This window comes from Acinonyx jubatus, chromosome A2 (assembly GCF_027475565.1).
Source record: "Acinonyx jubatus isolate Ajub_Pintada_27869175 chromosome A2, VMU_Ajub_asm_v1.0, whole genome shotgun sequence".
In the NCBI taxonomy this organism is placed as follows: domain Eukaryota; kingdom Metazoa; phylum Chordata; class Mammalia; order Carnivora; family Felidae; genus Acinonyx; species Acinonyx jubatus.
Window position 1 is genome coordinate 7,704,813 of NC_069383.1, and position 23,768 is coordinate 7,728,580.

General features: G+C 45.5%; 2 long non-coding RNA genes across 2 annotated transcripts; one reads left to right on the forward strand and one right to left on the reverse strand.

The window, feature by feature from the left end:
- Positions 1 to 1,510: 1,510 nt before the first annotated feature.
- LOC113604204 (uncharacterized) lies at positions 1,511 to 5,454 on the reverse strand. Its single transcript, XR_003426074.2, has 3 exons — positions 4,966 to 5,454; positions 3,655 to 3,723; positions 1,511 to 2,012 (listed from the first exon to the last, which is right to left on the reverse strand). It is a non-coding gene; the product is annotated as an uncharacterized LOC113604204 (long non-coding RNA).
- A 139-nt stretch (positions 5,455 to 5,593) lies between these two features.
- On the forward strand, positions 5,594 to 22,649 carry LOC113604205 (uncharacterized). The gene is made up of 3 exons (XR_008296555.1): positions 5,594 to 5,779; positions 12,197 to 12,305; positions 22,201 to 22,649. It is a non-coding gene; the product is annotated as an uncharacterized LOC113604205 (long non-coding RNA).
- Positions 22,650 to 23,768: the final 1,119 nt, after the last annotated feature.

The following is a 23,768-nucleotide window of genomic DNA, read 5'->3' on the forward strand; positions in this document are numbered from 1 at the left end:
ACAGGGGCACCCTGGAGAGCTCTCACTGGAGCAAAGTAAACCCTGTAGGAGATGGATCAGAATTCATTGTGGTAGTTAATTATATTTACCAGTGAGCTTTGTTTTACCTTTTATTTCGTAAATTTTGTCTTTTTCCTGGATTCGAGGAGAGCAGAAGAGCACACGGTTTAACTCGTCAAATGTAATAAATAAATATATAAATCCAGGAATGAGTGTCTCCCATCACCCACCCCTCCCAGTCTCTTCCAGACTTTTTTTTTTTTAAGATCTCATTTTCCGGGGGCGCCTGGGTGGCTCCGTGGGTTAAGCGGACGACTTCGGCTCAGGTCACGATCTCGCGGTCCGTGAGTTCGAGCCCCGTGTCGGGCTCTGGGCTGACCGCTCAGAACCTGGAGCCTGTTTCAGATTCTGTGTCTCCCTCTCTCTGACCCTCCCCTGTTCATGCTCTGTCTCTCTCTGTCTCAAAAATAAATAAACGTTGAAAAAAAAAATTTAAAGATTTCAGTTTTCGTAGTTTATTTTTATTTATTTTGGAGAGAGAGATAGAAAGCAAGCAGGGGAGGGGCAGAGACAGAATCCAAAGCAGGTTCCACGCTGTCACCACAGAGTCTGATAACGGGGCTCAAACTCATGAACCGTGAGATCATGGCCTGAGCCGAAATCAAGAGTCGGACGCTTAAGCGACTGAGCCACCCAGACGCTCCTAAGATTTCATTTTTACAAGTAATCTCCACATCCAATGAGGGGCTCAGACTTACAACCTAGAGTTAAGAGTCGCATGCTCCACCGACTGAGCCAGCCAAGCGCTCTCCAGATGTTTCTATACGCCTGTCCTAATGATCAGTGTGCCAGGATGGTGAGGTCACAGTAGCCTCTGTTGCTACTAGAACTCTCAAAAGTGAGGGAAGCGGGGTGCCTGGGTGGCTCAGTCGGTTGAGCATCTGACTTCGGCTCAGGTCATCATCTCACGGTTCATGGGTTCAAGTCCCGCGTCGGGCTCTGTGCTGACAGCTCAGAGCCTGGAGCCCGCTTCGGATTCTGTGTGGGCCTCCCCCTCACACTCTCTCTCTCAAAAATAAATAAACGTTTAAAAATGTTAATGAAAAAAACGAGGTAAGCTATTCTGTAAACGGGCTTCCTAGTTCCTTTTCCTTCATTTAAGATCTTTAGTAGAGGAATATTAAGCTTCAAGATCTTCCTTTTTCCTAGTACTGACTACTGTGAAAGCCACTTTTAGCACTTCCCCAAATCCTAATTTTGTGTCCGGTACAGAAGATACTTTAATTAGACTGGCCCACATTTTTACCACACGGATTTGAGACTAGAGGGATAGGTAGACTTTCCACATCTATATCTATCTATCTATCTATCTATCTATCTATTTTAATGTTTATTCATTTTTGAGAGACAGAGCGTGAGTAGGGAGGGGCAGAGAGAGAGAGAGATACACACAGAATCCGAAGTAGGCTCCAGGCTCTGAGCTGTTAGCACAGAGCCCGACGTGGGGCTCGAACTCACAAGCCGTGAGATCATGACCTGAGCTGAAGTCGGACACTTCACCGTCTGAGCCACCCAGGTGCCCCTACCTTTCCACATCTATAAATGGCAACTTAGAAAGTGAGAATAGAACAGTGGAGCTAAAAAGAACTTAAGAGATCATTTAGTCCAAATTCCTTAATTACAGAGAGGAAGTGAGAGTCAGAGAAGGAGAGTGATGTGCCCTGGATTGCACAGCTAATTAATAATCGAATTCAGTGGAAACTCAGGTCTTCTAGTCCACAGAAACACTCAAAGGTCCACCCTGGTTCCAGCAGGCTGGACTCCCAGTGGGTGTGGAAACTTTCTAGCAGATGGGGAGCGGGGGGACCACGGCCGGCCCCTGGTCAGGCATTAAGATATCTGCCTTCTCTGTTTCTTCCTGCAAAAGCGGTACATGAGGAGAACCTTTGCTTCTTCTGGAAAGGCCCTCTGTTCTCTGGGACAGGGACCCAGCGTGGTGGCTGCATGGAGACCTGTCCGAGACAAGTAGACAGTATACAATGTAAGAAGCACAAGGTGGTCCTCACTAGGATGTCTGGGCCTGCCTCTGTAACATTCTTATCTCTGGGTTTTTCACGTGATCTCACTGAATTACCCCCAAATCCAGAATGCATTTCGTTTACTTTGGTGAAGTATGGCAGTTTTTGGAAGAAAGGAAATGAATCAAGTTTAGATCAAACAAAAAGGTTACCAACACTTCCCACAAGGTTGGTGATTACTAAGAATTAAAAATTCAGATTAAGGGGGCTCCTGGGTGGCTTAGTCAGTTGAGCGTCTGACTTCAGCTCAGGTCATGATCTCACAGTTTGTGAGTTCGAGCCCTGAATCGGGCTCTGTGCTGACAGCTCGGAGCCTGGAGCCTGCTTTGGATTCTGTGTCTCCCTCTCTCTCTGCCCCTCCCCAGCTCAGACTCTGTTTCTGTCTGTCTCTCTCTCAAGAATAAATAAACATTAAAAAAAAAATCGGATTAATATATATGGTAGTGTAGCTTCATAAGGGACATAAATGTCTAGTATATTCTAACATGTGTATTAATTTCCAGGGTCATCTTCATAAATGGGTAAAGCTTCCATAGATTCATAGGAACATATGGCCATGTATTCATATTATGTATACATAATATACATATGTAATACACACACATATATATACAAATATATACCTATATATTTATATAATACATATTTATTACATATATATTACATATATGCACTCACATATGGGACATATACTAATATGAATATGTTATTTATATGTATATATCACATGCATATATTACAGAATATACATATGTTATGTATACATAATATGTATATGTGTGTGTATCCTTACATACATATCCATATATTCATATGCAAATGTGGAAATTTTACCCATTTATGAAGATGGCCTTGGAAATTAATAAACATGTTAGGACATACTAAGTATTTATATATATATATATATATATATATATATATATGCACATACATACAAACATACACATATACATGCATATATTAATAGATTACATATGCATATATGCAAACCCTTCTTTCTCAATATATGAGAATCCTGTGGGATCCCTCTCCCTTCACATGCATATATATGTGTGTATGTTGTATACCTTTCTCTTTCTTATTTTTTTTCTTTTCTTTTTCCCCAAGAAGAGGAAGGGAGAGAACAAAGAGAGGAAGGTTGGCCAAAAAATGTTCACACATTAATAAGAGAAGAATAAATGCTTAATCATAATAGTTAATGACACACACCCTTTTAAAATCTCATCTGTTTTCGCCTAAAGGAAAGATATTGTAAAAGAACATTCTAAAATGAAAGAAACTCTTTTTTTCTATTTTCTAAAACCAACAAAGGCTACCTTGTATTGAAAGTCATTATGGCAAAAGCATTAGGAAGGAAGGACCGTTTAAAGTTAAATCTGTCATTAATTTACTAACTCCTCACTTGAATCTCATAAATAATTTTAAGTAGAAAAGGTTGTCCAATGTGATTAAGGCCATTATTTCATGCTGAAGTAGCCCACAGGCTTTTCTAGGGTAAAAATCTCTCCATAAAAAGAAGAACTAAGGTTTCTTCAAGGTTAAGGGTCTTTGGAGCCTATTCCGTGAGATATATTACCGTAGAGATGATGGAGTGTGTAGAAGTCGTCTGAGAAGATTACACCAGGCTTCCCAAGGTGAGAGGTATCTGAACGAAAGCAGATTATATTATTTTAAGAAGATTTGCTGGTGTTCGATTTCCCAAATGAATCATAATGCTGTCTGCTTCCTAAAAACCTAACATCTGTATTGAGAAAATGATAGCCTTGGTGTCATTTAGTTCATTCAACAAATATTTATTGAACACGTCCTGTGTGCCAGACAGATTTCCGGGTTCTTGGGATCCAGCAGTGAACCAGATAAAGTCCCTGCCCCCAAAGACCTCATAACCTAATGGGAGGCAACGAAAAGATAAAGCAATGAATGTAAAAGCCAGCAGAACTCCTACTCCATCAAGAAACAGACAAGTAGGCCATGAAAAGCTCCGTGGCGAGCTTGTTGGACAAGGAGAGGATTGAGAGGAGACAGGCTGTCTTTCCAGAGCAAGTGATGTTGAGCTGAGACCCGAAGGCTGAGGGGGAGCTGGTACAGCCAATGTAGGTGGGGGTCTGAGGTGGAGGGAAGGAAGGAGTGTTGCCGGCCAGATCACGCGGGACCTTGTAGACCGCGTTCGGGAATTTGAAATTTATTTTCAGAGCAGCGGGAAGCCACCGTGGAGTTTAGTAGCCAAGTGACCTGGGAAAATTTTGTTTCATAAGATCCTCTTGATGGGAGTTGGAGGAGGGACAAGACCCCAGATAGGAAGGGCATCAGGATTCAGCCAGGGAAGAGACAACAGCACATGGCCCGGCTCTGGAGAGTGGCAGCGAGAGCTAAGACAAGAGCCAGTACCTTCCTTGTGCCAAATATTCTTCTAAGTGCTCACATGCACCATCTCCTTGAATCTTCGTAGCATCCTCACCAGGAAGGTCTATTATTACCACCTACGTTCCGTAAATGGGGAAACCAGAGAGGCCGAGTTACTTGCATAACCAAGTGGTAGATGTGGGACTTGAATCTACTTCAGCTGGCTGCAAGTTTAACCACTTCCCTACAGATCTCTCTCAAGAGGGAGGCTCATTAGAGGGATATTGAGAAAGTGGACTTGAGAGCGTTCAGTGACTGCGGTTCGGAGTCATGAGGAAGGATGATGCCCGGGCGGGGGTGGTATTGCCTTCCAATGGGAGGAGAATGGAAGGTTTTTTGGGGGGGGTGGGGGATGGGAGCGAGGGGGAGGTGTCCAGTTGAATTACAGATCTAGTGCTCCAGTGCCAGTTCTGGACTGGAAGTGTAGACTTGGGAGTCCTCTCAACCTGATCGTAATTAGACTCAAGGGAGTAGACGAACTTACCTAGCGAGAGTGTGTACGGTGACCGGAGAAGATAGCTTAGCGCCCCCCGAAGACCCCAACACGTAGGGAATGGGTGACTTGAAAAAGACTGACAGGATGTATCCAGAGAAGTCGGAGAAAATCAGAGGACTTGGTCGTCATCGAAATCAAGGTGATGTTTCCTGAAGTCGAGGACTGCTGGGCAGGGTCAGATGCTGTCCAGCAAGGTGAGGACTCCTCTGGGCTTAACAGCAATGAGGTCCCTGGTGAGAACACTGTAGCGGACCGGTGGTAGCAGGCGGACTGCGGTGGGGAACGAAGATAATGAGCGTAGGAGCGAGGTGGTTGGGGAAGGGGACATGGGGAAAGGGGGAGGGAGTTGGTTTGATTTTTAAATACAGGAACCACCTGTGTTCTCCTCGGGTGCTGACGGCAAGGAGGTGGCTCAGAAAAAAATGACAGATGGAGCAGAGAGGGGACCAAACAAAGAACGGGCTCTTTGAGACGAGGTGGAGTTTAGAGTCCGGCTGGGGTGGGTGCGGAGGCGGATGTGTCCACAGGCTTGGTGGTGGGTGGTCAAGGGCTTTCCTGTTAGAGGCATTGACTTCATAAAGGGGAGGTGTGTTGAGGTCAGAAGCGTGAGGGGGGGAGAAGCATGAGTCAACTGGAGCAGCAGCCCTGTGAGAGAGCAGATCGCAGGCAACACGGAGGGCCCCGTGGAGTCTGGCAGTCATGAATTTATGGTGGCACCAGTCTGCGAGGTCATCTGATCTTCTCAAGCAGAGTTCAGCAGCCCAGGTGTACAAAGAGCTCAGAAACTGTGGCATGATCCGAGGTGAGGTTTTTCCGGGTGTTTGGGGAGGGTGGACGATACGAGACGACGAAGCAAGAGAGGTGGGGGTCCGCGAGGGCCTGGCTGAGGGGGCAGATCGTGGAATCTCAGCTGGATGGGGAAAATAGGGAGTGAGGGGACAGATCCTTGCTCTGACTTTCTCATGGACTCTGTTACTTCGGGCAAATTGCCACAGATCTCTGGGATTCGGTCCCCCCCCCCCACCCCCCGCTTGTAAGTGAGGGTGTTGGCTCGTTTGGTCAACATCCCTCCCAGTTCCAAAGTTCTGCGGTTCAATTTTGCAAAAATGCAGGCACTCTCAGGCCATGAGTGAGAAACAGCTGCCAGTTCTTTCTAATCACCAGGGTCAAACGATCTGCACTATGCTGGAGAAGCACATTCCATTAATGTTTCGAGACCATCGATGCAACTCTTTAATTTTCTCATGCAAAGATGAAAAATGATTTAGGGCCCTTCCCCTAAATCAAGCCTAACCGTCTCAGGGACGTTGGTGATCCAGCCCTGCTGTGTACTTCCCAATATGCAGTTGATTCAGTTAGATTCAACTTAAAAACAGATCGATGAGTGTCTACGCTGCATGAGATACCGAGACAGCAGTTGCAGGGGATACAAAGAGAGCTACAGTCCTTGCCCTGTTATAGTCTAGGAGGAAGAATAAGACCGGTTCAGAAATAAATGTGTTGGGATGTGAATCTTTTTTTTTTTTTTAATTTTTTGTTTTCAACGTTTATTTATTTTTGGAACAGAGAGAGACAGAGTATGAATGGGGGAGGGGCAGAGAGAGAGGGAGACACAGAATCAGAAACAGGCTCCAGGCCCTGAGCCATCAGCCCAGAGCCTGACGCGGGGCTCGAACTCATGGACCGCGAGATCATGACCTGGCTGAAGTCTTACATAATCTTAAGGCATCAGTTATGAGGTGCCTTTATGGTCCTCAATACTATCTGTCAGCACTATCCGTTGAAACATCTATTGTCCCCCTGTGGTTCTACATTATCAGTTCATGCAGGTGTCCGTAGGGACATACTCATTTGCTCTGCATGGTCCCTTTAGGACTTTTTGTTTCTCTCTGCTACTTCTAGGCCTTTCTGGGCTACATGGTAATCACTGGGACTCTTCCCGGCATGCTTAAACACACCATTATGGACTGAATGTTTGTGTCCCCACTACCCCCACAATTTCTGTGTTGAAATCCTAACCCCCAAAATAATGGCACCAGGAGGTGGGGCCTTTGGGAGGTGATTAGGTCATGAGGGAAGAGCCCTCATGAATGGGATTAACACCCTTATAAAGGAGATCCCAGAGACTTCCCTCAATCTTCCTGCCACATGAGGACACATTGAGAAAACAGCCATCTGTGAACCGGGAAGTTGGGTTCTCGCCACATACCAAATCTTCTGGTGCTTTGATCCTGGACTTCCAACTTCTAGAACTCTGAACAATACGTTTCTGTTGTTTATAGGCCACCCGGTCTATGACACTTCATTATAGCAGCTCGAAAAGACTAAGACACACGCCCTCCATTAATTTTCCTCAGAGGATCTTACTACGTCCCCCAATGTCCTATGTGGAACAAGAGATCAACTGTCCCTCCAGGACCAATTGACATTTGGGCTCTCCTCTCCTCACTTGCCCTCCTTTTTTCCTTCTTACTTCCAGCCCTGAGCAAAGGGGAAAAAGAATGCAGGGAAACCGTGGGCCCCATTTCATACAAGGCAGAAATAGGGTGTGTTACGAGATGGATGAGCGCTGTGCTCTGGGATTCAAACTGAATCAATGGAGATATTCAGTTGCACAGGGAAGAAATGAACACTGGCTAACTGGAGAAAAGAAAAACACGGGGTTCATTCGAAGGATTCTGGGTAGCTCGCTGAAGAGGAAAGGGAGAGCTTAACAGATGCTTTGAGAATAACAGGAACCAGGCCAGTGGTGGTGGTTGCGACAGGAGGAATCCAGGAGTGTGGTGACCAAATGACTCAGCTCCAACCACCCTCCGACTGCTGTGTTACCACTCAGGAGAAAAGCCTCAGGAGGTTGGATCTGATCGGCGGAGGGTGGGTCACATGACGATACCTGTAGCCAAAGCTTCTCTACCTGGAAGTTCCAGCAGACCTAATGGAAAGGGGGAGAAGCCGAGCTCCAGAGAAGAGGGGAAGTACAGGAAAGTAGGGGTGGGTGGAGGTGAACAAAATGGCTAACGCCTGCTCAGGAGGAATGAGAACATCTCCGTTGAAGAAACCAGGCAAGTTGAGAGGAAAGGGCATTTGTGAAGGACTTGGAAGGTTGGGTGCTGACGGCCTAGAGACAGGTAATATGAGACTCTCAGAAACTATCTGAGAACAGTTTTGCTAGAGGTTAGTATAGGAGTCAGGGAAGGAGACAAGGTTGATAGGGTTAAAAAGGTGGACTTTGGAGCCACAGAAAGAAATCTGAGTGGGGGGTTGTTATGGAGTGAATTGTGTCCCTCGCAAAAATTCATATGGTAAAGACCTCACTCCCAATAGCTCAGAACGTGACTGTGTTTGGAGATAGGATTTTTAAAAATTTTTTAAAAAATGTCTATTGATTTATTTTGAGACAGAGAGAGAGAGAGAACAAGCAGGGGAGGGGCAGAGAGAGAGAGAGAGAGAGAGGGAGAGAGAGAATCCCAAGGCGGCTCCGTGCGGTCAGCGCAGAGCCCAGCGTGGGGCTCGATCTCACGGATCAGATTGTGAGATCGTGACCCGAGCTGATATCAAGAGTCAGACGCTTAACCCACTGAGCATCCCTGGCATCCCGGAGATGGGAGTTTTAAAGAGGTAACTAGGTTAAACTGAGGTCATTGGGGGAGGGGAGCTGATTCAACATGACTGGTGTCCTTATGAGAAGAAGAGTTTTGGACACAGCCGCGCACAAAAGGCCGACCGTGCGAAGATACGGGATAAAGATGGCCATCTACCAGCCTGGCAGAGGCCTCAGAAGAAACCAATGCTGCCAGCACTTTGATCCTAGATTTCTTGCTCCAGAAACATGAGAAAATGAATTTCTGCCCTTTAAGCCCCCGTTATGGAAGCTCTAGCAAACTCATATGGGATTTTTTTTTTCTTATTTTCAAAGCAATGGGTATTTAAAGAGGAGAGTTGCATAGTCAAACTTACGCTTCAGGGAAACAGGTGTAGCCATGGTATATAAGGGGAGGAAGGAGGCAGCGCCTGGAGACTGGGAGATTGTGAGAAGGCTATCGCATTTGTCTTCAGAAGGGTAGCTGACGACACTCGCTTGGGGAGTAGCATGTGGGTGGAGAAGAGGCTAGGGATATGGCCTCCGCGATGGGAATGCGACTCCCAAGGTTTGGTCACAAACTGAACGCTGGAGGAGAGGGAACTAGAGAGTTAGAGGTGTTTTAGATTTTTCTAACATGTTAACCAGGAGGATGGGGTACCAAAAGGGGACTCTTGACTACGAGTGACAAAAATAACCCAGTTCAAATTAGCTCAGGAAACATGGAGTCAGTTAGCTGATGTCATTGTGAAATCCAGGGGCGGGGTGGGGGGCGGGGAGCCACCGATTTTCCACAGCCCTGGTTTCAGGTGCTCAGAGGCTGTCGTTAGTGCCTGACCCTCCTTCTGTCTTGGCTTCGCTTCCTTTGTGTGTCTTGTCTTCCTTCCATGTTTTCTGTGCGGCCGGGAAAGGCGGTTACGCCATCCTGACAGTTGATGACCTAAGAAGAGACCCTCCAGCTGCCTCTCCATACCCATATGCCAACTCCTGCTGAGGTCAGGTGCTAAGTCTTTGGTCCCATCGGTGTGAGCCGGAAGATGCGACACTGCCCATCGGTGAAAGCTTGGTCGTGCCTCCTCCCGGTCAGGCTAAGCGGGGAAACCAACTGGCAGTCCCACTAGACGAAAAGGCAGTAGTCTGCCAGCGAAAACCGAGATGCGGGGCAGACAGAAACAGGAGATACCCACGCCAGCAAGTTTGGGTTTGGATATTTTACGTTTGGACATGTCAACATCGAGTCACGGCTGGGGTGCGGGGAAGGTGCGGCGACGGAGAGCTCGGCGATAGCCTGGGTTCGGCGCACAAGAGAGGGAGGTCACCCCCACAGAGGCTGCAGTGAGGACCACTGTCGTGGGTATGTGTTCCGAAAGGGAGAGTGGCCGTGGGCAACGAGGGCTGAGGGAGTGACTGAAACGTTAGGGAATTTCTACGTTTGGTAAAAGAGAAAAGGAAGAAAATACAGGAGCAGTTGGAGAGGACAGGCTGTGCAGAGCATGTAAATTTATGGAAGCCAAGTGAGCACAGTGTTTCAAGGAGGGAGTGATAATGAGTAGACTTCAGAGGCAGAGGCCGATGACCGAGGAAAGACGGGAGATTAGTAGATACTTAGGGGCTGACGGTGTCCTCCTAATGCCTTTGGGGATAATGAGCAGTGCCACTGGAGAATGGCTACATTTTTTTAAAGTGTTTACTTATTTTTGAGAGAGAGAGAGAGAGAGAGAGAGAGAGAGGGTGGGGGAGGAGCAGAGAGAGAGGAGGACAGAGGATCCGAAGCGGGCTCTGTGCTGACGGCAGCGAACAAGATGCGGGGTTCAAACCCACGAACCGTGAGATCATGACCTGAGGCCACGTCGGACGCTCCACGAATTGAGCCACCCAAAGTGCCCAAGAATGGTTACGTTTCTACAACTTCCATTTTGAGGGGCAACCCTCACCGACAAAGTTCATGGGCAGGGCAAGGTATTCGGATGTGGACTCAGAGCTTTCAACTTTAGGGGCATGTTAGTAAGAGATTGTGCGAACTCGTCGAGGTATCCTCAGCTAGCTTATGAGGAAACTGAGGCCCAGAGGCGGCCACGGCTTGCGTGAGACCCCCGTGGGGTCTGGTAGAAGAATGAGGGTGGCCAACCAAAGCCTTGAACCCGGGAGGGCACACAACCCTAGGCTTCCCGCGCTGGGGCCTGCCTCTACACCAGGAGGCACCTGCTCAGATGCTTCTGGAAGGTAAAACAAATACGTGAAGCAGGCGACCGTGACCCCGGAGAGACCATGCCCCATTGGCGGTGACCCCTGTTCATTCCGCTCAGCTGACCACTGCCACAGGAGAATGAGGGGTGTTGTCCAGATTTCGTTTTCCAAGAGAAGCAGTTCATCTGAATTTTCATGTGACACTGCGCACTCTTTAGGCAGCCAACTTAAAAACATGAAAATCCTGGCGTGAACAAAACAAGTTTGTGGTTCGGCTGCCAGTTTACGTCCTTGGCTCTAAACCTCGATGATGGGGGGAGAGGGAACTGGCCAAGACGCGGAGGAAAGCTAGCATAGGCCGGCTTCGCCTCCTGCTTACTTTTGCTGAAGACTTGGGTGGGCACAAGGTTCCCCGGGGCTCCTGAAAACCAGGATACTCCAATACAGCAGGACAGCGTGTGGGACTTTCGCAGCCATCCGTGGTCCGCGTAGCCCCCCTCTTATCTTTCATGTGAGGCTGGGAAATTCTTTAGTGATCGCCGTTCTTTCCGCTGGAGTGAAAGATACTAACGTGGTCTGGGAGAAGGTGGGGCGGAAGGTTTTGTGAATTTTGCAGTTACGATTAACGCTGGGACATCTCATTCACTCTGCTCTTGATTGTTGCCCGCTATGGACGAGATAACGAGTTACACCTTGTAGGGTGTGTGAGATTACGATCCTGTTGCTGTGTGTAAAATGAGGCAGGGCAGGGGACTGTCTTGGACAGATCAGGCATTCAGGGAGTTGGGGACTTGCCTTATGGCCTCCACACATAGGGATCTGACTGGACTCCTACTGGAAAGAAACAAACCACGTCATCCATAGGATGTAGGCTGTACGAATTACTTCAAAGTGTTTGTTTCACTTCTGGTATTCAGAGTCAGGAGACCAAATATTTAAACATGAGAATTGCAGTAACACCTTGGTTTGCGAGCACAATTCGTTCCAGAAACATGCTCGTTATCCAAAGCACTCATCTATATCGAAAGCAACTTTCAAGAACCATTGGTTCCGCTGCGACCATGTGACCTTCGGCATCACGTGCCACTCGTATTGCAAGACATCGCTCGTCTACCAAGTTGCAACTTTTTAGAAATGTGTGCTCGTCTTTCGGAACCCTCGCAGAAGCAGCTACCTGCAGTCCCAGGTTTTGCTGTATTTGCTACCGCGATCCATACAAAAATTGCCTTCTGTTATTCTGTCATTAGTGATTCTTTTTCACTACGTGGTAGGGGCCACGTTTCAAAAGGGGATTTAATGGTGAGAATCCGTTATCCGCTTACACTGAATTTTATCACCCGGGTGACTATTGAATGTTTACAATACGCATAAGTAGCTATAGGAGTTTGTAAAGAAAAGGGATGCTTTTTATCTTTGGTTTGTAGAAATCAGTATCGCTGTCTTGATTCACAGTGAAAAAGAAAAATACCAATCAGAGGGAAGGTGTGGCTTCACTCTTGGCAGAGACAGAGGATAATAGCAGGTCACGAAGAGTCTTGGCTTATACCCTGCGGCATTCCAGGTGGGGTTCCGTGGGGCCTCCCACAAGTGAAGGTCACAGGCTGGGGGCCAGACAACATGTTTGCTTGCTCTACTGACATGTATGTGGTTCCCATGAACTCTATCATAAACATATGTGGGGTTTTCAGCCAATTTTTGGTAAGAGACATTGTATTTCAGGGCCTTCTATCGGCCAAATGTGACGGAAACATTACCAGATATTTTCAAATAAAAATAATGTTGTACCAAGTAAAATGTAAAGTCCATTGAATTAGTTCACCATCACGAACTTGAACTCTTGTGAATATGAGTCGTCACCTGCCAATGCCGGGGCGACCGTGCCATCCTTGTGTGAGCCCTGAGGGTCCTGATCCCCAGGGCTCCACCCCACGAGATTATTCTGCCCTACAGCCCCCATCACTGCCCGGCTCGGGTTCAGAGGCACACATCGTGTTCTGGCACCAGCTCCTGGAGCTCAGTGTCTGGCTGGAGCAGAGCTGGACGCGACACGCAGATCTCTTGAAACAGTGAATGACGCAGGATTGTGACAAGGGATGAATTCTAAGGTCGTATCAATCGCACATCTGACTCTGAGCGGTAGGGAATATGAGAAAGGCAGGAAACGTAGGTAGGAAGGAGGGGACTGGAAGGGGAACTTGGAACAGCCTGGCTGATGGGGTCTCATGCGACCTCCGGAAATACCAAGGAACGTTCTTTCTCTCTTCGCTGTCCTTCCACACACCCATATTCGGGGAAAATTCCAGTTGAAAGTCCTCAGGCACCACTGCTTAGTCTTTTTTTTCTTACTTATTTTTTATTTTTTTATTTTGAGAGAGAGCGTGTGTGCGGGGGAGCAGAGAAGAGAGAGAGAGAAAGACTCACAAGCAGGCTCTGTGCTGACAGTGCAGAGCCCGATGTGGGGCTCGTCCCCCAAACTGAGATCATGACCCGAGCCGAAATCAAGAGTCTGATGCTTAACTGACTAAGTCACCCAGGCACCCCAGTCTATTCTTTTTTTCAAATATAGTGTGTCCTTTAGTGAGTTTTTCTCAAAATGCATTGATGAAAATATTTAAATATGCAGAAAAGTTGGAAGAACTTTATTGTGAACACCCATATACCCACCAGCTGGACTGTCCCAATTAATATTTTACTGTGTTTGCTTTATCACATATATTCTGTCTCTCCATTGATCAATTCCTTTATTTTTCAGATGCATTTCAAAGTAAATTGTCATATCCTTTTTCTCCTAAACACGTGGGCACGTATATCATTAACTAGGGTTTAGTATTTCTTATTTTTTTTCCTCTTGAGATAAAATTTACATCCAATGAAATGCATAGATCTTAGGTATATTTTTTCATCAATTTTGACAAAGTCCACATGCCGGTGTAACCCAAGCCCTTAATAAGACATAGAGCATTACCATCATACCAGAACCTTCCCCTTGTGCTTTTTCCCAGTTAATCCTCACCATCATCTGCCCCTTCCCAAGCAGTTACTGCTCTGACTTTTCCCACTACTGATCAGTTTCATCTGTTCTAGAACTTCATAAAATGGAATCAAAGAGTATATACTCTTTTGTCTGGCTTCCTTTGCTCAGCGTAATGTCTGTGAGAGCCATCTCCTGGTCGTGTGAATATCAGAAGTATTTCTGACCAGCATTCTGGATATATCATAGTTTGCTTATTCATTCTCCCGTTAATGGGCACCTTGGTCTGTTTCTAGTTTTTGAATGTTATATATAAAGCTGCTATGGACATTCTTGTACAAATTTTTTGGTGTGGATATGTGTTCATTTCTCTTGGGTAAATACCTAGGAATGGAACCCCCAGTGGGATTTTAAATGGTTTAATTTAGCACTAGATGGTGATGTCACTGTAGCTCAGAATACCTCATGCCTCTACCCCTCCATCCATCTTATTTTCTCTCTTTTCTTCTTCCTTTTCTACTGATTCCTTTCTTCCACATCCCTATTTTCTTTCTATAAGCCACCTGCTCTCTCTCCTCTTGTCTCTCTTGATAGTATCGTGTTTTATTACTGTTTTCCCATTGTCTTGACAATTCTTCCAGAGAGAGGCAGCATGGTGTCGATGGAAAAAGCCCTGATTCTTGGGCTACATTCAAGATATGCCTGTGCTACTTCTTTATTATTATTATTATTATTTTTTAATGTTTATATACTTTTGAGAGGGGGAGGAGGGGCAGAAAAAGACAGAGACATCTAATCCAAAGCAGGCTCCAGGCTCATTGATTATTCAGGGGATCGGGAGGATGATTGGAAGTCCCTTCTCCAGATCCATATTTCTGTGAATCTATGACTGCTTTTTCCAAGGCACAAATCTGGCAGAGAGCCAAGAGAAAATGAGGGCAGGTGAGGATGTTTGGAAAGAGATGGAGAGGGAAAACTAGAAAAACACATAAACGTCTTTCTTGCTTCTTGGCCAGGAGAAGAGCCCTGTGTTCTCTGGGACCACGTCGGTCCTGTCCCATAGCTAGATTTCTTTCCTCGCTCCTGGTTTTGGGGTTAGGTACCCCAACTAGCCGAGCCTTTTTCTCTGCTACTGGTTGCTCTCTGTCTTTTCTGTTCTCTTATTAATACATATTAGTTCTATGCTCCAGAGATACTCTTGTACCTTTTGAGACACGATTGCATGTCAATTTATGCCCACAAACCAACAAGGAGTTGGTTCTTCCTTGCCCAGGCTACTATGTGCAATTTAATAAAGGCTTTGTGAACGTGATGAAAAATTTTCTTGTATACTCCAGAGTTAGGACATGAGCGTTAGGACATTTAGGTCCAAGAAGTGAGAAGGCACCACTGGTGTCAGCCTATATGGGGAATTTCTCTTGAGTACACGAGGCTGTGCGCTTGAGGTCCTCTCTGCAAAAAGCCCACACCCAGGTGATCTGAACTTTATGGAACAGGCTCAATTCCAAAAATATTATCTGGCTGCTCTCAAATGTACCCCCATACTTATCAGAACGCATACCTCAATTTTTGGCTTAGAAAAGGTGGTCCCCAGGCATGCTGATTGATAACCATTCCAGCATGTGGACTCTTGGGGTTTCCCTCCCTGACGATAATTGGTATGTGCATCATTTCGGTCCTCAGTACTGGACTTAGGGAGAGAAAGGTTGCATGAAGAGAGAAGCTACCAAAGAAAGAGGGAGAGGAACATTAAAAGGAGAAAAAGTAGTGTAGGAGGCGAGGGGGAAATGATAGGGCAATCATGCATAGAAGGTTAAAAAAAAAAAGAAAAGAGAAAAGAAAAAAATGGGATGTGTGCCAAGAAAAGAGAATGTCCTCAGTCGCAGTATTTTATGTTTAAACAAAATTCCTGACTAATCTCATGCAAAACCCGCTTTGCCCAAAAACAGATTTAAGAGTAAAACACAAGCCTTGGACCAGAGCGCCCCCTGGCATACCTCCCTGCAACTGCAGTATGCGTTTTCAGGTCTCTAACGTATTTTGATGTACTCATATTTCACAACAAATACGAATTAATTACAGTTCAAAAGGAGCAGAGCAAGGCTTTCAAATCAGACTCTAAGCAATCATATTAGTGATTATTTTTGTTTCGATTATACCCATTAAACTCATTGAATTCCAGCTAATTAAGTTACTTACCTCAAAGATAAGGGAATCCTGACATATACTAAAGATGCCATGAGCTCCAGCTTTTAAATAATTATCCCTCTGAGGTCGGGGCTCTTCAGTTCCCTATGTTTGGCTGGTAGATTGACTCTCAAGAGTCATTTGCCTGAAAAGAAAAAGGCATTTAGACATCTCTAAGGCTGTCAATCTTTTGTTGGATGTGGGGTTAGGAGCACAGCACTGTGACTTTAAGACCCAGGGGTGTGCACCTGTGGGGACTGGACCACACATGGCTTTGAAAAGCTACCCAGCACAGCTGAAAGCTATGCTGTGTCCCTTATCACCGTCATCTAAAACCCTCCTCCAGTGAGAGAGGGAAGACTATGCTCCAGATATATGTAGGAGCCACGTGACGGTTAACCCCCAAGAAGAAAGGCTTCAGAAGACGGACCAAGCAAGCAGAGACTCTCATTTTGCAAACTGAAGAAGTCAGAAGGTTTGAGATGAGGAGGACGATCAAGTAAACGAGGTCAGGATCAAAACCCTCGGGGCCAGGATTTGAGCAGATGAGGGAGGGGGATAGGGCAGGGCACCTTCTTTTGAGAACCCCAGCTAGCAAGGCTGGTGGGCTGGGGCAGAGGGTGTGCAGCTGAAAACATGAACTGGGAGAATCTTAAAAACCTGGAAACATCTGCCCATGTGGCCTTTGAACTCAAGCTTGAGTGTCGAGACAACCACTTCCCCCGCTATGCTCCACTGTAATTAGTTAGCCCACGTCCTTGCTTAAGCCCGAGAATATCTATCCAGAAATCTATTTGAAAAAGAGACCCTTTTAATTTATTTAAAAAAGAGAGAGAGAAGCTTTTAGTTTTGTTTTTTTTTTTAAAGACTGACAGCTACGAGCCTGTCATACTATTGGCGTGGGCTACCCCCTGGAAAGAGATGGCCACCTGTGCAGGGCAGTGTCCTGTGGCTGAGAGCAATTCCCAAAGAAGGGCACAGCTGCAAGCCCTCAGCAGCTCATCCTTCCAGCAGCTGGAGGATAGATGCATGGGCTCTGAAGAGGGAACCTGAGTGCTGCAGTATCAGTTACAGTCCACCCCTTGAGCTGCTCAGCTCTGTTCCCTTTTTTAAAAAAATATTTTTTCAATTATATATATATTTTTTCAACGTTTATTTATTTTTGGGACAGAGAGAGACAGAGCATGAACGGGGGAGGGGCAGAGAGAGAGGGAGACACAGAATCAGAAACAGGCTCCAGGCTCTGAGCCATCAGCCCAGAGTCCGACGCGGGGCTCGAACTCACGGACCGTGAGATCGTGACCTGGCTAAAGTCGGATGCTCAACTGACTGCGCCACCCAGGCGCCCCTCAATTATATTTTTGAGAGAGAGAGAGCGAGCGAGCAAGTGTGAGCAGGGGAGGGGCAGACAAAGAGGGAGATGAGGATCCGAAGTGGGCTCTGTGCTGACAACAGAGAGCCTGATGCGGGCTTGAACTCACGACCCAGGAGATCATGACCTGAGCCAAAGTCGATGCTCAACCAATGGAGCCACTCAGGAGCCCCAGCTCCATTCCCTTCTTAAGGCAACTTTGACCTATCTAGGAATAGCTCCTCTAGAATTCCGGTCAGTCTTATTTCCTGGGAACTTATAAGGGAAGAGTTAGTAGTATGAACTACAGTGCCGGATGTTATAGTTGATCACAAGGCTATAACTGATGCTCATCACTCCTCTCCCCTGCAACCCATTATAGATTTCTCTGTCCCTGGGCCAGCACTCCTGTTGATCTAATGGTTTGTTCAGTTAAGTGATCCTGACTCATCCCTGAAGAGTGCAAGCCTCTGGTTACCCTGTTCTTCGCAGACTGTGTCTACTCTACTTGCCACTTTACCTCTAAAACTCAGCGTAGGGCACTAAGAGATGTCCTAGTGGGTCACCTAAGTGTCAGACATTTGGTACATATATGTAGCAGCAGACCTATCCACCTACCTACTTCCTACAGATGACCAGAGACAACTTTCTATGAATGCATCAGTTTATCTCTTCGTCTGTTGATGGACATTTAGGTTGTCTTAATTTTTTTCTTTTTCTTTTTTTGGTTATTATGAACATTCATGTCCAAATTTTTTTGCAAGGATGAGGCTCAGGAATCTGTATTTTTAATGAGTAACACCAGGTGATTCTTAGGCACACTCAAGTGTGATAATCTGTCTGTTAGAACGTATCCTGACTTTCTGCTGAGGTGACTGAAGGAGACCTAGCCCCACATGTTGGGTCTGACTCCATGGCCACATTTTCTTGTAGACCTGGATCCCAATTTAATTAACTACCAGTTTGTTCCTGAAACTGGGTGTCTACCTTGAAACCAGAATATGGGAATTAGATGCTGGGTCTGGCTCTGAGTTTCTTGGTGATCAAGATGAAAAGCAGTTATGTTCTGGCACAGAATGGTTCTGGAAGCAATCAAACCACACCAATGTCTTAGAAGAAGCCAAGCAGGTCCCATCCCTTAACTCCTAAGGAATTTTCTGGCCAACAGATGTGGTGGACCAATCCTGAATAACATCCCTGTGTAAATGCAATCATGGGTGATCAGTGAGGTGAATAATAATTTGCAAAGCCCACAGCTTTTAAGTTGGCCAGACCTGAGTTTGAGTTGTAACTTGAATCCCTTTTATTAGTTGGGTAATCTCCGGCAAGTTATCCTTCCTGAACCAGTACCATTTGTTATTAAAAAATTGTGTAAGTAATCAATTTCCATTATAAATGGTTCCAGGAATGTAGAAATACAGAACAAAATAGAAAATTCTTCTCTCACCACCTTCATCTTCCTTTACTTCCCCAAGCCTGCTCCCCTTGCCTGAGGCAATCACCATTGACAGCTGATATGTGACCTTTACAGCCTTTTAATGAGCAATTGTATTTTACATAATACATTATTCTGTAAATTGCTCCTTTTGCTGAAGGTCAGTATGGGTCTACCTCATTTATTTTTAAGATTGCTTAGTATGTCATAATATGGATATATGCTAATTTATTTAACAACTTCCCTTTTTTTCTTTTTTTTTCCTTCATTCCTCCCTCTCTTCTTTCCTCCTTCCTTCCGTCCTTCCTTCCTTCCCTCCCTTCTTTCTCCTTTGCCAATATAAACATTCTGTACTAAGCAGCAAACCTTTCTTTAGAATAGATTCTAACAGAGAATTAACTGAGTCAAAGGATATGTATATTTCAGATTTGGATTGACTCTGTACAACTGCCCTCCCAAACAACTTTACTAATTTATACTTGGGGAAAGTTATTTAATTTCTGGCCCCTTTCTTTCCTCCACTACAGAAATTAAAAACAGTAAAACCTACTACACAGGATGGGCGAGGTGATTAAATGAGAAAAACCAGTGTAAAAACAGCGCTTGCAATGTAGATGGTTATCTGTATGCTTTAGAATCAGGTAGAAAAAAAGTGTTTTTTTTCTGTAACTTTAACTTCTAGCACTTGTGCAGACTGAGGATGGTCACAAGTCTCCTCATGGGATGTCTTCATATTTGATACATTACAGAGGGTTACTATTTAAAAGGTTATCCAAAACTTGGTGGTGTGAGTTTTTTTTTTTTTTTTTTTAACGTTTATTTATTTTTGAGACAGAGCATGAACGGGGGAGGGGAAGAGATAGAGGGAGACACAGAATTGGAAGCAGGCTCCAGGCTCTGAGCCATCAGCCCAGAGCCCGACACGGGGCTTGAACTCATAGACCACGAGATCGTGACCTGAGCTGAAGTCGGACGCTTAACAGACTGAGCCACCCAGGCGTCCTTGAATTTTTTATTGTTATGCTAGGACTTCACTTAGTAAGCCTAAGAATCATTTGACTCTCAGCAAATGTAACTTTATTTAACTTACTATTTACTAAAGAATAGGGCCCAGACATTTTGCAACACAAGTTAGAAGTTAATATGTAAGAAATGAGTAAGATAAAGAATCAGTTTTCTGCAAGAACAATGCAAATGATTTCTCGTCGCTATTGAAATTAACCATGGAGATGATAGTTTATTGCCCTGTGATACTGATGAATTGACATTGATATTAATGAATTTTGTATCTAATTCAACACTTACATTTTTAATGTTTATTTTTGAGAGAGAGAGCGCACGCGTGTGCACAAGTGGGGGAGGGGCAGAGAGAGAGGGAGACACAGAGTCTGAAGCAGGCTCCAGGCTCTGAACTGTCAGCTAAGAGCCAGACGCGGGGCTTGAACCCGTGAACCGTGAGCCCATGACCTAAGCCGAAGCTGGGTGCTCAACCAAGTGAGCTACCCAGGCACCCCTCTAATTCAACACTTTTATTCTAGTGTTTTCTTTTTTAAAGTTAATTCATTTATTTTGAAAGAGAGGGAGTGAGGGGCACAGAGAGAGAGCGAGGGAGAGAGAATCCCAAGCAGACTCCTCACTGTCAACGCAGAACCCCAAGTGCCGTTCGACCTGACAAACTGTGAGATCATGACCTGAGCCGAAATCAAGACTCGGGCGCTTAACTGACTAAGCCACCCAGGTGCCCCTGGTCTTTTTTTCTTTAGTGGACTGTATATACACCCATTTCTTGTGTCTGCCTTGGAATCATTCTGTTGGTTCCCTCAGGAATGAGCTAAGTGAAACTCTGACATATGCTCTCTGTATATGCCTTTTGGCACTTTGAGAATTACACATTTGAATGTACTCGAGGTGACACCGGGCTACTATCTTCACTCCTAGCAGATGGGTCCCGTCTTTGGGGCTTCCATTCTTTTGTCTTCTTCTGAGTCCTCCCCGTTCTCCGTGGCTCTGCAGAGGAATCACACACAGGGCACAAGTCAGGAGAGAGGTCCTCAGCTTAGATTTCATCTCCTCTGGAAACCGACCATTATCCTTCTGATCTCACGCCCCACAACCTCCCCCGGGCAATGTATTCACCAACTGTCCTGAAATTGCTTATTTACTCGTCTGTTTCTTTCTCGGTGACTTCCGTGGGAGCACAGACTCTATTTGGTTTGACTTTTTTTATCCTCGGCTTTCAGCACAGTGTCCAGCTGTAGGTACTCACCCAGTATTTTAGCGAGTGAATCATGGGATGAGTATTAACCTCTTTGTATTTCAAGGGTAGCTACTGCTTCCTTACGTGTAATTTATTGTTCTAACAAGTGATGCCAATCTTTAGCTTGTGTGGTTCTCACAGCTCTTCCTTTGGGGGTTGTGGTGGTGCATGTTTGTGCATAACAATGTCTCCACCTTACATTCATCGCTTCTGGTCTCCTCTCTACTCTTTTCAGAGCACGGCTCCTTTAAGTCCAGGAGAAGCTGGTTTGCAGAGGAAGTCCGACCAGACACTGAGCAGAGTGAATGGCTGTGCCGATCTAGCCACACCTATTTCATATGTTTCTTTAGTGTCTTTCAGCTTGCCCATTCGTCCATCCCTGCCTGATTTGTTCTTAGATTTGCCCCCAAGACGCTGGTCTTGGCTTGTCCTAGTTTGAACTTGGTGTCTCTGGCGATTGACTCACGTTCTGACCTCCACCCATCCCCAATTCTGCTTTTCTACTCTTTGGCGTCTCCAAGCACCTGACCTCAGCTCAACCTGCCTCTGGCCTTGTTTCTCCTGCCTGACACCAACAGCTGGAAAGAACCCTGCCCTTCTATGAGGAGAGAGATGAGGCTCAGCGTGGTTTACCGGAAATAAAGCTTGCATTATGGGAGGGAACAAACAGGTACATAGTGTTGTAGAAGGGAGCCTTGGAACTTAGCATCGGCGTTGTTTTCACGATCCTTTTCTTCCGTTTCTGCTTTTGTTATGAAATATGTGTTTTGCCAATACGGAATGGAATATTCCAGAAGTAAGGTGGGGGGGGGGGGACCCTGGTTGCCTGTCAGTAATTAAAGTAAAACTGCTCTAGTTTTCATTTCTTTTCTAACTTCCTGCCTAAAGGAGGGAAAACTTTACAGTTTGGAAAAAATTTAGGCCGAGCGTGTTGAACTGGTGCTGAACGGAACTTCATTCCATATTATTCCATAATATTTTCACAGATACTTTAGAAGAATATGTTCAGAAGTTATAGCAACTCTGGCTTTGGACAATTGGAAAATGGCCACTTTGAAACCGTGAAAGCTAGTTGGTAGCTTTTTATTAACATGGGACTCAGCCCAGTTGTTCCTTAAACAAGAAGCCTCCAGAGGATGTATTTTGCAGAATGAGATCTGCTAACGAGACAGGAAAGCCTCTTCGTGCTTGCTTATAACTCTTTAAAAGTGGCTCTTTGCAAGTGCCCGGGTTTTGTTTTTGTTTTTGTTTTCAGTCTCCAGGTGAGAAATTAGGGGAACTGTCACGCCAAATCAGCTGGTCGCCCTTATGTCATGGGATCCGGACCAGGAGAAGAAGGCTGGCCGGGCGGAGTGCATGTGATCAGCGTGTGACAGGCCGTGCATCCAGCCTGCTGATGGCACCGGCTCTCCTGGCCCAAATAACCACAAAAAGGAACAGATTTCAGACAGGCAGTTTTACAGCGTCCCTGTGGTTACTTTGCAACTTCCAGCCACTTCTTTCTCTAGCACTGAACCAAAGAGACACGTAACCATTATCAAAATGTTCTGAATATATAGGTCACTCCGTTTTAGTTATCTTTAATCTGAGGTGTATCGATTTACCTTTCCACACCAATCCACTCAATTTACGTTTAGCTCAAGCTTTCAAATTAATTGCATCCTGAATTTAAAAAACAAAACAAAACAGTTTAGGGAGGTGAAGACTGTTCTCTGTCGCTGGAAAGATTGAGATGACCGGCTTTTCCAGAGAGCCTTTAAAAGGTTTTTCGTTGTAGCCACGGCCAGTTGTGATATTTTTCCCAAACCCTCATCTGTAGCAGGGCACCTGCTGCGAATGTTTCATTTTCTGTGGTTTTTATTTAAAATTTCTCCATCACGTTTTACGAGAATCAAAAGGAATCCCTTCAGAGAGGGAGGTTTGGTCGTCTTTTTCACTGGCTGATTTCTCTCCCGTGTGGCTGTGCTTTCAGGGCTATACCACACTGTCCACACAGTAGTAAAAACCAGAGAGATGTGGGTCACCACAGGAACGAGCTTGCTTGTCAAGGGACGCAGCTTTTTGGAGATGTAGGCTTTTCAGTGCTGATAACCAACCCTGTGGGAAATTCCTTCTGTGAGGAATGCATTTTGAAAATCTGCAGACCCAGATGTAGGGTCAGAATAGCACAATCACGACATTTCGAGGTGTAACTCTCTAAACCTTTTTCTTGAGTCTCAGAATTTATTTCACTTGCTAATTTATTTTTAATTTTGTATTATGTTTTAGGGAGAGGAAGCATGAGTGGGGGAGATGGGCAGAGGAAGAGAGAGACAGAATCCTAAGCAGGTTCCACGCTCCATGCGGAGCCCAAAGTGGGGCTTGACCCACGACCCTGGGATCATGACCTGAGCCGGAATCAAGAGTCGGTTGCTTAGCTGACTGAGCCACCCAGGCGCCCCTCGCTTATTATTTTAAAAACAGAGTCTTCCTGTAGTCAGCAGCAATATATTATTCACTTAAAAATTTGTTAAGAGGGTAGATCTTGTTAAATGTTCCTGCAGCAATAAAGTTAAAAAAAGTCTTCAAAATTTTTTATCTTTTCACTTTTATTAAACATTGGATGTATTCTGATTATTCTAGACAAACAATTTTGGAATAAACTGATTCCTCATCATTTCACGCTAAGGTCAGAACATTCACTTTTTTTTTTTAAAGGTGAGACTATTCATAAAATAAGTTCCTAGAAGGGAGGGCGCCTGGCTGGTTCAGTGGGTGGAGCATGTGACTCTTGACCTCAGGGTTGTGAGCTCGAGTCCCACGTTGGGTGTAGAGACTACTTAA